General features: G+C 45.2%; 1 pseudogene; it reads left to right on the top strand.

Moving 5' to 3' along the window:
* LOC109269190 (olfactory receptor 2F1-like) overlaps window positions 1–16,907 on the top strand; it is a 334,098-nt pseudogene that overhangs the window by 39,975 nt on the left and 277,216 nt on the right.

The raw sequence follows: 16,907 nt of genomic DNA, 5'->3' as shown, positions 1-16,907 counted from the left end.
GGAGTAAGAAGTTCTTCATATGCACAAGCACCAGGAAAAGGCTCATTTTCTCTTCCACTGACTGTTCATGCTGCCCAGAATTTCACTGGAGGCTCTATTTTGAAGTTTGAGGAGTCTCCAGTTAAAATGTGACCTTCCCCGACATGTTAGCATCAAATCTGTTAGCCATTAATGTCTTAGCTTCAATGTGCTCGGCAAACCAAAATTAACTCTTTTCCAAAGAAGGTAAGTCGTGAGAAGAAGAGAAAGAGAAGGGAAACTGGGAGAGCAGATCCTGAACAGACACAACAGGAGGCAGGGAAGCAAGAGTCCGGATGACAAAAGGAGCTCAGAATGAGCCCACTGGGTGGGGATTTGGTGGGGAGGGGACAATAAGAGAATAACAAGCAACCTGTTAGGAACACCTTGCCATTTACAAGGTGGTTGCACACATTACATTTTGTCTCCACCACCAACCACACAGGGACACTGGTTCAGATCAGGGAGCAATGAAGAAGAAACCAACTAAGGTGGGTTTTAAAGGGGCAAGAATGCTTAGGAACACGAAAAAGAAAAGAGCCAAGGGAGGGAAGGTGCCTGGGTGGCTCAGTTGGTTACCTGTCCGGCTTTGGTTCAGGTCATGATCTCGCAGTGAGTTCGAGCCCCGTGTCGGGCTCTGTGCTGACAGCTCAGAGCCTGGAGCCTGCTTTGGATTCTGTGTCTCTCCCTCTCTCTGCCCCTCCCATGCTCATGTTCTGTCTCTGTCTCTCAACAATAAATAAATATTAAAAAAAGTTTTTTTTTAAAGAAAAAAGAAAAGAGCCAAGGGGAAAGAAGGAAGAGAGGAGGGTAGAAGGAAGCAGAGGTGCAAGTAGAGGAAGAGGGAAAGGAGTCTCCCCTTCCAATATCAAAGGTCCTGGAGCCATGGTCCTCCCCAAGGCCACTCACAATTGACATGGTCTCACTTCAAGACTCCACAGTGAGAGGTCTACTGTGAAAGATGAAAGACAGTAACGGCGAAGATAAACATTTACAGAGACCTCAGGGAAAAGAGGTTTGGCTCCGTCTCAAATATGGCATTTACTTGAAGGGCTGCTTCCATTTTCTCAAAATATCGCCACAGAACAGATAATCCACTCTGATCAATGGTTGTGCAACACGGCTTCAGTGACTTGATTTAGTTCTTTGCGTGTTTTTCCCCAGGCTTCTCCTTGAAGACGGCAGCCCTGAATGGCTCCTGCACGTTTCACAATATTGTGGCTCTTCTTGGAATCCTCTGGTGAAAGGCCGGCTTCATGATGTCATCAAGAAGCAAGTTGAGGCCATGGCACACACGCCCTGCTGGGATCACGTGTAACCGAGTGTCCCCGGCGCGCTCACAGTCAACCTCAGGACTTCCCCAGTCATCAAAGCAGATCCTGTGCCAGAACTGGTTTTTCTCAGGACGCTTCCCTTTCTACGGTTGATGGCACTACAAGGTGACGTTCTCTCTTGTTTCCACACTCCTCTGCAAGCAGGTGGAGAGGGTGCCTTTCCTTCCACTGGCAGCCCTTCATCCACCTCTCAGGGCTCCACAAGATGCATCCTAGAGAGGTCCCGCGTCCCATGCAGAGTCGGCCTCCAAAGGAGGCCACAAGCAAGACAACTCTTTTCATTGTTTTTGAGAGTCTTTCCGATGTGCAACCCCAGTCGAAATACGAGGTGTTTCTCACCAGTTTGGATCACGTTTCTGTTTTCTAAAGGTGTCTCTTGCCTGAAAATAAAACTGATGAATCCTTTTCTGTAGCACAATTGGCAAAAAAACTTTAGCATGATGCCTGAGTCCCCTGTGAAATTATGCTGGTGTCAACACATAATGGCAGGACGATTCTGAAGAGACCTATTTCCACTTCCTTCATTTTGACTCGACACTAGTATTGTTTTGGCTTCTGTTCATTAGGGAGGGGTTTTTTTTATTTTTTTCTTATTACGTTAAAAAATGCGCTGAGTCACCTTACTGACACGTGAAAATACATATTTCATTTAACAGCATTTGTCAATCTTGGTGTCCATTCCCCACTGGACCTTTGAGTGACCTGCGGTGTGCAAATACTTCCAGATTCTTCCATGGTTTCGACAGGTAATTCATGGCCTGTGCCAGGGAAAGGTGGAGCAGGAAGGAAATAACAATGTTTTTAAAGGCTAGACTGTGCATAAACACAAAGATAAATCATGCACGAATTTAATCATGATTTCCATGCATAATAAACTCCCAATAGTTTTCTGGCCCCACAGGCCCCTTCTCACTCATTCAGTCAGGTAAATATTCTTCAGTGAAACATTGAATCTAGTGGCAATCCAGTGTAAAGCGGAATCTTAGCTTTCTAAAAGTAAATCTGAGAGCTTACATCTTCAATTATCAAAATGTGAAAAAATAATTAAATATTGCTTAATTTTCAGGTAAATTTATGCACTTTCCTCAGAAAACAAAAAAAAATAGCATTTTAAAGCTATTTTTATAAAAAAGTTCACCTAGGGGCACCTGGGTGGCTCAGTCGGTTGAGCATCTGGCTTCGGCTCAGGTCATGATCTCGCGGTGAGTTCAAGCCCCGCGTCAGGCTCTGTGCTGACAGCTCAGAGCCTGGAGCCTGCTTCAGATTCTTTCTCTCTCTCTCTCTCTCTCTCTCTCTCTCTCTCTTTCTGCCCCTCCCCCACTCACACTCTGTCTCTCTCTCCTTCAAAAATAAATAAACATAAAAAAAAAAAAAAGCCTGCAAGGAGGTTCAGAGTCCAATTTTATTCAAGTTCAAAAAATCTTAGAATAGTCTTTTTTTTCTCTGACATGCACCATTTGAGCAATGAGGAGCAATAAAATTAATCTCTAAAGGGATAAATCAATGCTCTTCCATAATGCCATAAACTTCACTCAAATGTCCAACATCTGCTAGAGGGATAGATATGTTCAATTCCTCAATCAGAGGTTTGCAAACCATGCCTTGCAGGGCGTTCTCATGGTAGAGAAGGGGCAAGATGAGAACTGAGAAGTGCAGCCACAGGCTCTCACCTCCACTTCCAACAGAGCAGCTTTACCTATATCTAGTTCACAGATGTACACACACACACACACACACACACACACACACACACACACACAAGTTCTGTGTGAGATCTCAGTTAAAGACAGGCCTCCAGGGGTGCCCGGGTGGCTCAGCCAGTTAAGCATCAGACTTCGACTCAGGTCATGATTTTGTGGCTTGCTGCTGTCAGCACAGAACCTGCTTTGGATCCTCTGTGCCCCACCCCTCTCTCTGCCCCTTCCCCACTGCTTCTCTCTCTCTCAAAATAAATAAACTTAAACAAATAATAAGATAGGACTCCACTACAAAAAGCAAATTTGGAGCTGATGTCCTAGATCAAAGGTCATCAAGAGGAAAAGACATTAAATCCCTGCATCTTCTTTCACCCCTCCCCAAACTCTTCTAAATTGACTGTACAGAGATTTTTAGAAACTACTTTTCAAGTCTTCAATCTATATTAACACAATGAGGGGAGAAAAAAAAAAAAAAAAACAACACTGGAAAGTAGATGGAGGAGTAGCCAAAAACGTAGCAGATCTGAGAAAACCAAATCCTATGTAAACAGAAGGAAAAGTCAAGAACTAACCTGACTTTTACTCAGGATTTTCAGTACCAGGTGCCTCTGGAGAAAAACTGCTAAGCACTGGCTGTAAGTCAGTTTAAGATTCAGATTCCCAGATCACTTCTCCCCTTTTGCATAACTGGGCAACCACTCCTCCCCAGCCCTAGGGAAAGACTGGAGGTTATTCTCCAGAAAGGACAAAACAGGATCTTCTGGGTGAACACCAAACACATCTGAGGCAAGGGTGCACTGAAAACAGACACCATCAGCTAAACAAACATTCTTCCCTCCCTTGGCTTCCAGAACACCACCACCCGGGCCTTCCGATTCCAGGCGATTCCAGGCACGAAATGAGTGTAGACTTTTCTAAGAATCCAAGCATTCCAAGAGGACGATCTAAAGACACTGATAATCAGAGATTCCTCAAATAATTAGCCCAGCCACTCACTCTACAGTGAAGCCTGGAGCAAACAAGTTCCATTCACAAGTTCACAGTCTCTACTCAGCCCTTCCATTCACTCAGCTTGAGTCTGCAGTATCCGAGAAAAGGTGGGGGATAAGACAAAAATAAAGCAACAGAAAAGCTATTTGTGGGGAAACCATCAATGCGTGGAGGAAAAAAACATTTCCTCCCCAAAATCCATATTCTCAGAGAGTTCAGAGACTCCAACACAACCATACAATATAACAAGATGTTATTAAAAAGAAATATTAAATATTTTTTTAATTTTTAAAATTTCTCTCAAATAAAAAACATGATATCTGAAATTAAAAACTCAGTATGAGAGGGGTGCCTGCATGGCTCAGTCAGCTAAGCGTCCGACTTCGGCTCAGGTCATGATCTCACGACTCGTGAGTTCAAGCCCCAAAACAGGCTCTCTGGTGTTAGTGCAAAGCCCGCTTCGGATCCTCTGTCCCCTCTCTCCCTGCCACTCCCCCACTCACACTCTGTCTCTCTTTCTCTCTCTCAAAAATAAATAAATAAACATTCAAAAAGTTTTTTAAAAAACTCAACATAAGAGATGAAGATAAGGGGCACCTGGGTGGCTCAGTCGGTTAAGCGTCCGACTCTTAGTATCAGCTCAGGCCGTGATCTCTCAGTCCGGAGATCAAGCTCTGTGTCCAGCTCAGGACTGAGCACTGAGCGTGGAGCCTGCTTGGGATTCTCTCTCTCTCTCTCTCTCTCTCTCTCTCTCTCTGTCTGTCTCTCTCCCTCTGCTCCTCCCCCACTCACGCACTCTCTCTCTCTCTCTCTCTCTCTAAATCAGTAAGTAAACATTAAATTTAAAAAAGTGGAAGATAAAATTTATAAAATATCTTAGAAAGCAGAGCCAAAAAAAAAAAAAAAAACTGTAGGTGAAAAACAAAGAGAATGCTAATCCAGGATACCCAGTATCCAACTAACAGAGATTCCAAAAGGAGAGAAAGAATAAATGGAAGGGAAAACCTCGTCAACAAAATAACCATGAAGAAAAATTCCCGGAACTACAGGACATAAGCTTTCCTATTAAAAGGGCCCTCCAAGTATCTGGGTCACCATAAAGGTTCAGAAGACCGAACATAAAGAGAAGAGCTGGGGCACCTGGGAGGTTCGGTCGGATGAGCGGACGACTCTTGGTTTCGGCTCAGGTCATCATCTCGTGGGTTTGAGAGTTCCAGCTCCAAGGTGGGCTCCACGCTGACAGTGTGGAGTCTGCTTGGGATTCTCTCTCCCTCTCTCTCTGTCCCTCTCCCACTCACTCTCTCTAACTAAAAAAAAATACACTTAAAAAATATTTTTAAAAAATAATAAAAACAAAACAAAGAGAAGATCCTAGAAGCTTCTTGGGAGGGCAAGAAGTAAGGAAGACACCACTTTCAAAATATTAGCAATTCGAGTATTTTTTAGACTTTTAAAAGGTAACTTTGGAAGCTAGAAGGCACTGCAACAATCATCTCTAACCTAGAAATTCCTATCTGGACACTCAAGTACAAGGAAAAAATAAGGACTTTTCAGATAAGCAAAGTCTCACACAGTTTACTTTCTGTGTAATCCTTCCCTGGGAACCACTCCTCCGAAGCTAGAGGGTATCACGATAAAGGAAGGCATGGAGTACAGACGATAAAGGTCCAGGAAGGGAGACAGGCCTAGGTGGTCCCCAGGACCACTAACTGGAAGGGCTGACCTCAGGGGGAAGGGAGGTGCACCAAGCATCAGGGGCAATTCCAAACTGGAACAAAACGAGAGGCCCCACGAGAGACGCTCTCAGGCAAATAAAATCTTAGACTACTAAACATTTCCAAAATTGCTGAGAAGGATTTAGACCACCGATGAAAAGTCTGAAAGCTAAAAGCAAATGTAATGAGGCAATTATGAACTCAACAGAAAACAAAAGTTTGTAGGGAAAGGGGCACCTGGGTGGCTCAGTTAGCTGAGTGTCCGACTTCTGCTCAGGTCATGATCTCGCAGTCGGTGAGTTCGAGCCCCACGTCAGGCTCTGTGCTGAAAGCTCAGGGCCTGGAGCCTGCTTCAGATTCTGTGTCTCCCTCTCTCTCTGCCCCTCCCCTGCTCACGCTCTGTCTCTCCCTCCCTCTCAAAAATAAATAAACATAAAAATTTTTTTAAAAAGTTTGTAGGGACAGCAAAAGTAATTGTGGAATCCACAGGTCCACCATGAATAGCATTTACCTCATCATTTAAAAGAAAACTTGTTTCTCTACGCACAGCAGACACCAAATTGGGGGTGGAGGTTGGGGGGGGTTCTCATACCACAATTCTCCAATTCTCCAGACATCAACTGGGTGCCTACAATTCAATTCCAACACTAATTACTCAAAGTTCATGCAGACCCACAGGTTAAGGGCTCAGTCCCAAGACCGCACCCCACTTCAGATGCCAGTCTCAAGCCTCAGGTTGTCACTCGTACATCTGACCAACCAGCCCTAAATTGGAGTTTCCCACACATCCTCCTCAGGTTCAATAACTTGATTTAGGATACCACAAAACTCAGAAATACTTTCTTATATTTACTCATTTATTACAAATGATTTAGATGAATGGCCAGATGAAAATATATATAGGGTGAGACCCAGAAGAGTTCCAAGTGCAGGAATTTCTCTGTCTCTGTGGAGCTGGGGTTCACTACCTGGCATTTGGGTGTGTTCACCAACCAAGAAGCTCTCAGAAACTCCTTGATTAGGGTTTTTATGGTGGTTTGGTTATGGAGGTACAACTGATTAGATCATGGACCACCAGTAATTGACTCAGTCTCCAGAGGTTTGAGGTGGGGCTGCAAGTGCCAACGTTGTAGAGGAGTCTGGGTCTTTCTGGCACCAGCTCCATATTCTGAAGGTAGGGGCTGCCAGCCAACAGTCTTGTCATTTGCATCAAAAGAACATTCCGATCGCTCCTGAGATTCCAAGGGTCTTAGAAGCTCTTGCTCAGGAACTGGGGTCAAAGACTATATGTTGGAACAAAAGATGCTCCTAGCACCCCTACACTCAGGAAATTACAAGGGTTTTAGTAGGTCTGTGTCAGAAACCAGAGGCAGGGACCAAATGTGTATTTCTTATTATGTGACAGTCATAACACTTCAAATACTGAACATCGATTTAGCCAACACTGCAATAAAACTACATTGAAAAGTGAGACGGAAAAGGTCTGCCATGGAAACAGGGTGAAGAAGAACTATGTTTTCATGTTCTATAGTGGAAAGTATGCCCGAGATTGAGAAATCAAAAGTAGCAGTACAAGCATATAATTCACACACACACACACACACACACAGCTAAAGGCAGTGAAAGCAGCTGCTTTGGGAAAGAGCGGTTTGAAAGAGAATGGGAACAAGAACCACTGTTTTTCAAAACAACTGGCAGAGGGGTGCCTGGGTGGCTCAGTCAGTTAAGCATCCCACTCTTGATTTCGGCTCAGGTCATGATCTCACAGTTTGTGAGATGGAACCCTGCATCAGGTTCCACACTGACAGTGCAGAGCCTGCTTGGGATTCTCTCTCTCTCTCTCTCTCTCTCTCTCTCTCTCTCTCGCTCTGTCTCTCTCTCTCTCTCTCTCTCACCCTGCCCCTCCCATGCACTCTCTCAAAATAAATAAATAAACTTAAAACAAATGGTGGAAATATCTAGCTCTTTAAACTAGATGTATATACAACTTTGATGAAATCTTAAGAAAAAAAAATGAGAGAAGATAACAAGCAGAGGCCTACGAGTGAATATACCCAAACTAATCCTCCTTGGTTTTTGTAAACAGCAGTGCTTCCTAGAAGCACAGATTCATTTTCCTCTTGCAGTTAAGTATTGGACTGCTGTCCTCCATAAACAGGAATTAGAATGATCTAATATTACTCATAATCTTATTAAAATCTTCCAAGTATGTGTTTTTCATAATCATTTGGAGGAAAAAGGGCAGAAGTCAAATATGAGTCATGTTTCTAAAATGGCTTAATCATTCTTCTAGAAAAAATCATCATCTCAGATTTCCCATTTTTCAAACGGTGATTATTCTTCTAACTTTTCTCTCTTCACATCCCTCCATCTCGTCCCTCCTGAGATCCTCAAACAGCCCCCACCCAACATTCATCATACACCTTCCAGAGGGCATGAGGGATAAAGGGAGTGTTGGTGGTAGCAGATTATGAAACGCTTCCTAGGAGGAGGCCAAAATGTGCTGACCTATATACCACGATCAGGGGTGCAACAGTCCTGGGAACTGGTGGATAAAATAAAGAGGCAAATGAAGAACATAACACCCACTATGCTCCCACCACGATATGGGATCTCACAGGTTTCTTCTTAAACCCAATAAAGGAAGGGGCGCCTGGATGGCTCAGTCGGCTGAGCGTCCGGCTCTTGGTTTCAGCTCAGGTCATGATCTCGCGGTTCACAGGATCAAGCTTCACTTCGGGCTCCACGCTGTCAGCGCAGAGCCCGCCTGGGATTCTCTCTCTCCCTTTCTCTTTCTATCTCAAAAAATAAATAAAACTAAAAAACAACAAAAAAAACAAAACAAAAAAACAAAAACAAAAAAACTCAATAGAGGTGTTTAAAAACACATTCCCAATCATCCAGCAACTCCTGACAATCCCCTCAGAAAGCTCCAATCACTTTGCGTGTGCAGAAGTGAAGGAAATAGAGGGATTGCAGTGGAGAGTTTCCAACTGGGTAGAGCTAGGGAAGCACTGTGGGATGGCTGCAGGAACACTGGGTGAGGGGGTGTGGACCCAGGAGGGGCTGGGTACTGGGCTCCCAGGTACGTAGCTTAGTAGATTGGTTCATTTTTCCCCATCAGACCATGGTAATAAAAGTCAGAGGAGAGATTTTTTTTTTTTTTTTAATCAACAAGGTATGAAGTAGGGAACTCTAGGAAAGAAATACAATCTCATATTGAATCACATTCATTGAAAACCTATTATGTGGCTGGCATTATGCTAAGCATATTTGCATACATCATTTTCTCATCTCATCTTATTCGAGGATACCATATGTGCTCTAGATTTTGCTCTCTATTATTAGATTCACTGTCTATACCTTTGTGTTTTTCCTCAGAAAAACACAGCGAAGCTGCTGCCACCGAGCCTTTGCCCGGAATGGAAGATCGGGACACCACATCATCGCGCCACGTTTCCATCGCCTGGTGGGGCCAAAGGAACAAGCCAAACAAGCCATCTCCTTGCCATTTTTCAGCGACTGAGTCTCAAATTTCTGAATCAAGATTGCTGTACGGAGTACTGAACAAGTGTCTTCTCATCTTCCTGTTCCTCCTCTTCCTCATAATATTTCTTATTTACCAACAGGGACAATGAGTAAATACACCCATGCAGGTAAACATCAGAGAATCTAAGAAAACATCATGACATTCCAAAGAAAGCTATAAAAATACAATGCTCACCATAACATTCCACAAGTTTAAATTAATTCAGGCCTGGTTTGTTGTAAAGGGCACATAATTTAGATTTGGAAGCCCTGGGCTTGATTTTATTTCTGTCACTTTCTCAACCTGTAACCCACAATTGTCTCCTCCTCTTTTTCCACCTTGGTATATACGACTGTAATAATAAATACTTGCAAATATGTGGAACGTTAGATGAGGCAATATATACAAAAACATTTTTGTCCAATACTAAGCCCTATATATCAGTCATTTAGTAACAGAGGCACAACCCAGGAAAGATAACGCAGACAAAGCAAAAGAAACACAACGCAAACTCCTTGCTGTCGGTCTACTCGTTTCCTTTCCTGAAGGGAAACTCATTCCCACAACACTCCTGCCCCAAAGTCTTTCCTCATTTACAAAAAAACTGCCTTTTCTATCCCTTACTTATGAACAAATCCCAAGTCTTTTAACAGCTTCTTGTCACGTTTTGGAACGCTGCTTCTCTCTCTTAGAACAGGCAGCCGCACCTGCTGCACCTGAGGCTTTTCAGAGGGGTCTCTCTCATGGAATGGGCATTAAAAATTAGACGACGTGTCCTCAAAGTGCCCTGCCAGCCTGAACGTCCACATTTCTGGCCCTCCTCTCTCTTTCCCAGTCACTATCTGGGATCTTCTACCTCCTTTTTTTCCCCATCAGTCTCTCTGGGAACAAGTCCCGCTTCACCAGCTCCCTGAGAAACATCTTCAAGCTATTCATAATTTTCAATGTGCACGGTTAAAATGCATTAATTTTAAAAAATCAACCTAATAATAGTTGTTGATATTTTACTCCTGTTCTGAACTTGACATTTGGGCAAGTGGTGGCATCCCCACCAGCAGGGTGCCCCACCAGAGGTCACCCCTCACAGCAGAAATTGTGAGGTAAATTATGGTAGACGAGACGCACGTACAGAGGAGAGCCTCTCTGGAGGAGGAAGGTGGGCTCTTTGAAACCATGAGTGTGCCACCTACCTCGGAGGGACAGGTACCAATGACCGACACCACAGGAAAGCTGCATTCCTGGAGATGGAGAGGAAGCCAGGAACCGGAACCGGCTCTGAGCCATGTCTGGGAGTCACCTGGAAAACGGGAAAGAGGTGAAACTGAAATAGCCATCTTCTAGAGAAGCTGCACTTGATGCCCCTGCTGGTGTGTGAGGGCACCTGGGCTGAAATGACCTGGGAATTCATCTTTCCCTGAAGAACTGTTCTAATGTGCATAAAAAGACATAGATAAGGATACTCTTCACCGCTTTGTTGACAATAGCAAAAATCTAGAGAGAAAAAAGTCATCAAGAGATCAGTAGCTCTTACTGAGGACACTGTGACCCTCTCTAAAAGATAGTTATGAAACTCGTGTGGGTGTTTTGATTTGTACCGTCTTTGGGGTTACTACTGGCATTTACTGTTGGGGGCCACGATGTATCCCACACAATGAAGAATGTCCCCCGGCCAGTAAGAACTTCGGGGTCCCGCCAGACACTCATGTAGGTGAAAAATATCTGAGCCGAGAATTTAACTCGGCTATATATAAACACAGAGTAATTTCTGCACAATTTTTCATATGCGATGACTTTTCTTCTAAGAATGGAACTACCAAATAAACTGACATGTGGGAACTTTGTTAAGTTTGAATCTTCACCACAAGTTGTTCGTCATCTCACAAAAATTCTGAAATCGATGGCAACATCACCCAAAGTACTTAAATCAACAACAAACACACCTAAATCTGTCTGCATTTGGGGCTGTAGCATTCACTTGAGTCTATACGTGGTGCAAGCATCTGTCTACTTTATGATGTCATCGGCAGTGCACACGAGCCATCTACATGTCAACATATCACTTTACTATAAATGGCGATTATTAATAGCATTATATCACAGTTAGAACATTGTATAGATCTTAAGTCACGTTTTAAGTAAGTCGTATTATTTATGAATTTCATTTCAGGATAATAAGGGAATAAAATAAACAACATTTTAAACTAAACTAAACTATTTTATAAAAAGGGGACATTGGTCCAGAGTATCTTTAATTAAATAAAATGACACATTATACTATGGAATACTCTGCAATAGTTGTAAGAATTAGCTGCATCTATACAAGCTGATATGGAGGAATCTCTAAGACAGCTGAGTGAAGAAAGCTGTTTCAGGGAAATTTATACAGCATGTACTGTTGATACCAATTTATATAAATATACATACACGCAAAACCACAAAACCATGTATGATGATATATGATATACACACATAGAGAAAAACACATGGAAAAAACATCTCAAAGTTTACAAAATGAGCCTATAACGAGGGGACAGAATCAGGAATGGTGATCAAGGCAGGTTTCCATTTTATTTGTAATGCTTGAATGTGTACACAGAGAATGAATGCAGGTAGCCATAGAATAGTTAAAAATTGGTAAAGTAGAGGGGCGCCTTTGTGGCTCAGTCGGTTGGACCTCCAACTGCAACTCAGGTCATTATCTCACAGTCCATGAGTTCGAGCTCCACGTGGGGCTCTGTGCTGACAGCTCAGAGCCTGGAGCCTACTTCAGATTCCGTGTCTCCCTCACTCTCTGCCCCCTCCCCCACTCCTGCTCTGTCTCTCTGTCTCTCTCTCTCTCTCTCTCTCTCAAAAATAAATACACATTTTAAAAAACGTGGTACAATAAAAATTCTGAAAAGAACTTCCTAAAGAAAAAAGTGATGGCCAAGTTGTCCTGCCCGTCACCCGTGTGTTCCTGGCCTGAACCTCAGAGCGCCCCTTGTGAACGATCAGCTGGAGGGACTCACAGGTGACGGGCGCTCCCAGTGCTCTGAGCCCAGCCTGTGACACCCTGACCCCCTGAGCACTGGTCAGCTACACCTGGATCACTGCATCCTTCTGCACAAGAAACGGGGACAGAAGCTCTGACTTGGGTCCAACCTGGCCCAGGTTGGGCATTCCAGTCAACAGTGTGCCACTCCGGGGGACGGCACCACATTATCTCCAATAGCCACGAAGGAGGTCCTAAGCTTCCATTCAGTATAGAAAGGTCAATTTTAGGCAGCCGTCGAGGCAGTGCTGAACCAGACTGGGCTCCCTCCTGTTCCAGACCAAGACTGGATTAAGCATTTGGACACCCCAGACACAGAACAAGATGGGGCGGGAGGGTTGGGGGGAACTCTCCCTACGATAAGGTAGAGGGCCTGAGGCACTGTGAAGAAGCGGGGCCGCCTGAGGCGGGTGGTGATGGTCAGCAAAAACAGCCGCCCTCCAGAGCTCACAGGCCACTGTCAATAATAAGTATGACAAAAAAATGTTTAACTCACCCTTCGATAAGGCAGCCAGGGCAGTAGAAGAGCACGTTTACACAGCCCAGTTTAGGAGGTGTTCTTAACAGGAAAAAAAATAAAATAAAACACATTTGGGGGCGCCTGGGTGGCTCAGTCGGTTAAGCGTCCGACTTGAGCTCAGGTCACGATCTCGCGGTCCGTGAGTTCGAGCCCCGCATCGGGCTCTGGGCTGATGGCTCAGAGCCTGGAGCCTGCTTCCGATTCTGTGTCTCCCTCTCTCTCTGCCCCTCCCCCGTTCATGCTCTGTCTCTCTCTGTCTCAAAAATAAATAAACGTTAAAAAAAAAAATTAAAAAAAAAAAAAAACAACACATTTGTATGGAGTAGTAACAGCTATTTCTCCAGGTCGCAAAGGCCTGGGGACAAATGACGCATCTCAATGGCACTGGGCTCTGCGTGCCCTGCCAGCCAGTCTGGTCTGTGGATCTCCACACCCGGCCCCCCACGGGCCTCCCCGCCCCCACACAGCTGTGCAGGGTTCAGCTCCCTGCTGTTGCTGTCCATCCCGGCCACTGCTGCGCCCGCCCACGTCCCCACATCACCACCTGTGCCCTGTGGCTCCCAGACTTAGAGGAGGGTCCTATCTCCAAGGAACAGGCTTTTTCCCTCAACTTTAGAACGTCAAGCTTTTAAGTGATGGCCCGGAACCTTCTTTCCTTCTGGAGACATGCTTTAGACGGGCAGCTCGGGGCCAGGACACCTGGAGAAGCTTCCCTGATGACAAGACCAGTGTGCCATGACAGCTGCCCTTCCCTCTCTCCCAGGTGTCCAGCTAGTAGCATTCTTTACTGCTCCTTGATTTTTTACACAATGCAAACCGCAGAGTCCCCAGAACCTAACCACCACTGACAAACTCTTCACACAAATAATTTCTGGCGTCTACACAGATACACAGGCTTTAAACAGAGAGCATGAGCTGTGGTGTCAGACCACCCGCGTCGGAAGATCACCTTCACCGTGACTAACTGTATAACCTGAGCGGGTCACTAGGCCTCCTGCAGTGCAGCCTCCTCATCTGCACATGAACGTCTCCCACAGGCTTCTTACAAAGACTATATGGAAATACACGGAAAGTGCTTAGCACAGTTCCGGGTCATATAAGAACTCCAAGAGCCATCGGTGTTCTGCCCGTGGGCCACCTGGAGAGGTGTGCAGAAAACGGCACCTCTCCCACAACTCTCCCACGCAGCAATGTCGAAGAGCTGCATTCTGACTTCTATATGGTCTCATTTCTTTAGTATTGCCTTCGCATCTCAGAATTCTTCCATGAAGAGTGGGACTTCTGACATTATGCTGGATGGACCGTGACTTTGTTTCTGGGACCTAATAAATAGAGTTCATAGAACTGAAGATACAGGAGGGGCGGTGAGGAGATCATGGTAAGGTCCTGCCCCACCTGCTCAAAGCCAAGAGACCTCCAAAGACTTGCCTAGAGTTGACTGGCTAGGAAAGGATGGGGGATCAAAGGCAGAAGGGAGTCAGGATTACCCAATTAAATGAGGACATTCTGTCACTTCCATTGTGTGTGAACCTCCAAGGTTCTTGGTGTCAAACTCTCGACTCCCTAAGGGTCAAGAGAGTTTCTGGACAATAATTATGCTTGTTCACTGCTGTTCCTACAGGCCAGTTACAATTCGATGCTTCCTCACAACTTACCGACGAAGGTAACAAAAACCACAGTAATGACGAGGTTAATGCCATTTTTCTGTCAATCTGTTGGTTTTCTCTTTGGTTCTGAGAATTGCAAAACACCAGCAAGAGCTGTATTTCAAGCTGGAAAAGTGATAAAGGAAGAGGGTACCACAACAGATGCTCACCGGGAAATAAAAGACAGGGAAAGAACTGAGTAAACGGGGCACCTCTTCCAGACAAATACCACCTTTAGGCAGGTGGCCAGACCCACAGGGAGGACTTTGAAGATTCTGGCACTCAGGGAGAGAGCTGGATAGCAAAGGAGCGGCAGACAGTGACCTTTATTTTCAACCCAGCTAGACTGTGGGGAGATAAAAAGCAAAACCTACGTCACAGAGCAGGAGCACAGAGCAAAACATGGGGCTCAGAAGAGCAGACAGCAGGAAGAGAACACATTAAATAGAGAAAAAGAAAAATAATCAGCATAGCTGAAATTTTCATCCATTTCATTCTCTTACCGAGCATCAGAGCCAACAAAAAGATTGACCTGATCACGGGAACTGTCCATAGCATCCTATGCTTCCAAGAAAACCAAGAATCTGAATCCAAAAGCACCACATAAGGACTTAATTTCTGTGGGGAGCCGAGAGAAGGAGACCACACCCCAAGTCCTCCCTCACTGCTAATCTTCATAAATGTCCCCTTCAAGCGTCTGGGCCATTTTTCATCCATGTTCTACTCCGGAAGGCACCTGCCATGTCTTGACTTCCTGTCTTGTCCTCTCCACACTAGCCTCTGCCTGGCCTCCCTGGTTTCCTACCTCTTACCTACCACCACCAACTCTTTTTCCCAGTCTTCTCAGCCATACACCCCACTCCACCAAACAAAATCCTAACTAATCATTCTGATTCAAACAATAACTCTGCACCCAACTCTGATGTGTGGGCTTTTCCCCCACACCACCAGGCAAGTCTACCAGAAGATAGTGTCAGATCCCCCAGGTTGTGGACTCAGTCCCACAAGATTGCCCCCCACTCCAGATACCAAAGCAAGGCCAAGTTGTCACCTGTACTCCTGACAGATGGGCTGTAAATCAGAGGTTCTCCTGCCTCCTTGCCAGGGGGCGCCTCATAGAACTCAGGAAAACAGTGTGCTTACTAGATTAGCAGTTTATCATAAAAGGGTATGACTCAAGAAGAGCCAGACGGGAGAGTTGCAGAGGTCAAGGTGTGTGGGAAGGGGCTCGCATGCTGTCTCTGGACACACTTCCCAGCGTCTCCACGTATTCACCAACCTGGAAGCTCACAAAGCCCTTTACTTTGGGTTTTACAGTCATGATTGATTAGATCAATCGATTCGACCACCAGGCCCTCTCTCCTCCCAGGAAGTCAGCGTGGGACTAGAAGTCAGATCTCTGGATTGGCTCCCCTGGCAACCAGCCCTTGCAGGTGAACTAGGAGCTTTCCAAATGTCACTCGCTAACATGACAAGAAACAGGGATGCCTGGGTGGCTCAGTCAGTTGGGCGTCAGACTTCAGCTCAGGTCATGATCTCGTGACCTGTGGGTTTGAGCCCCATGTTTGGCTCTGTGCTGACAGATCAGAGCCTGGAGCCTATTTTGGATTCTGTGTCTCTCTCCCCCTCCCCTGCTCGTGCTCTGTCTCTCAGAAATGAATAAACATTAAAAAAAAATTGGGGGGGGATGGGGCGCCTGGGTGGCGCAGTCGGTTAAGCGTCCAACTTCAGCCAGGTCACGATCTCGCGGTCCGTGAGTTCGAGCCCCGCGTCAGGCTCTGGGCTGATGGCTCGGAACCTGGAGCCTGTTTCCGATTCTGTGTCTCCCTCTCTCTCTGCCCCTCCCCCGTTCATGCTCTGTCTCTCTCTGTCCCAAAAATAAATAAAAAACGTTGAAAAAAAAATTTAAAAAAAAAAAAAAATTGGGGGGGGGCACCTGGGTGGCTCAGTCAGCTAAGTGTCTGACTTCGGCTCAGGTTATGATCTCACAGTTTGTCAGTTCGAGCCCCATGTCGGGCTCTGTGCTGTCAGCTCGGAGCCTGGAGCCTGGAGCCTGCTTCGGATTCTGTCTCCTTCTCTCTCTGCCCCTCCCCCACTTGTGCCCGGTCTCTGTCTCTCAAAAATAAAGGTAATAAAAAAATTTTTTTTAATTTTTTTAAATTAAAAAAATGACAAAAGATACCTTTATCACCCCTAGCACAGGAAATTCCAAAGTTTTTAGGAGTTGTGTGCCAGACCAAATATATGTTTCTTATCATATACAGCAATATCATACTGATTGATCATTTTCTCTAAAGCATTTTCCAGAGGGCGGACATTCCTTCCAGCACACCTACTCCCACAGAGATACAGTTTTCTAAAATCAAAAATGTGACTCTTGCCACTTTGAGTCTGTATGAAATGGTGAACTTCCCTCACCTCCCCGAC

This window comes from Panthera pardus, unplaced genomic scaffold (genome assembly GCF_024362965.1).
Source record: "Panthera pardus isolate Hobbes unplaced genomic scaffold, ASM2436296v1 HiC_scaffold_8, whole genome shotgun sequence".
Taxonomy (NCBI): Eukaryota; Metazoa; Chordata; class Mammalia; order Carnivora; family Felidae; genus Panthera; species Panthera pardus.
The sequence above is the reverse complement of the archived record's forward strand: the minus strand, read 5'-3'. Positions and strand labels throughout refer to the sequence as shown.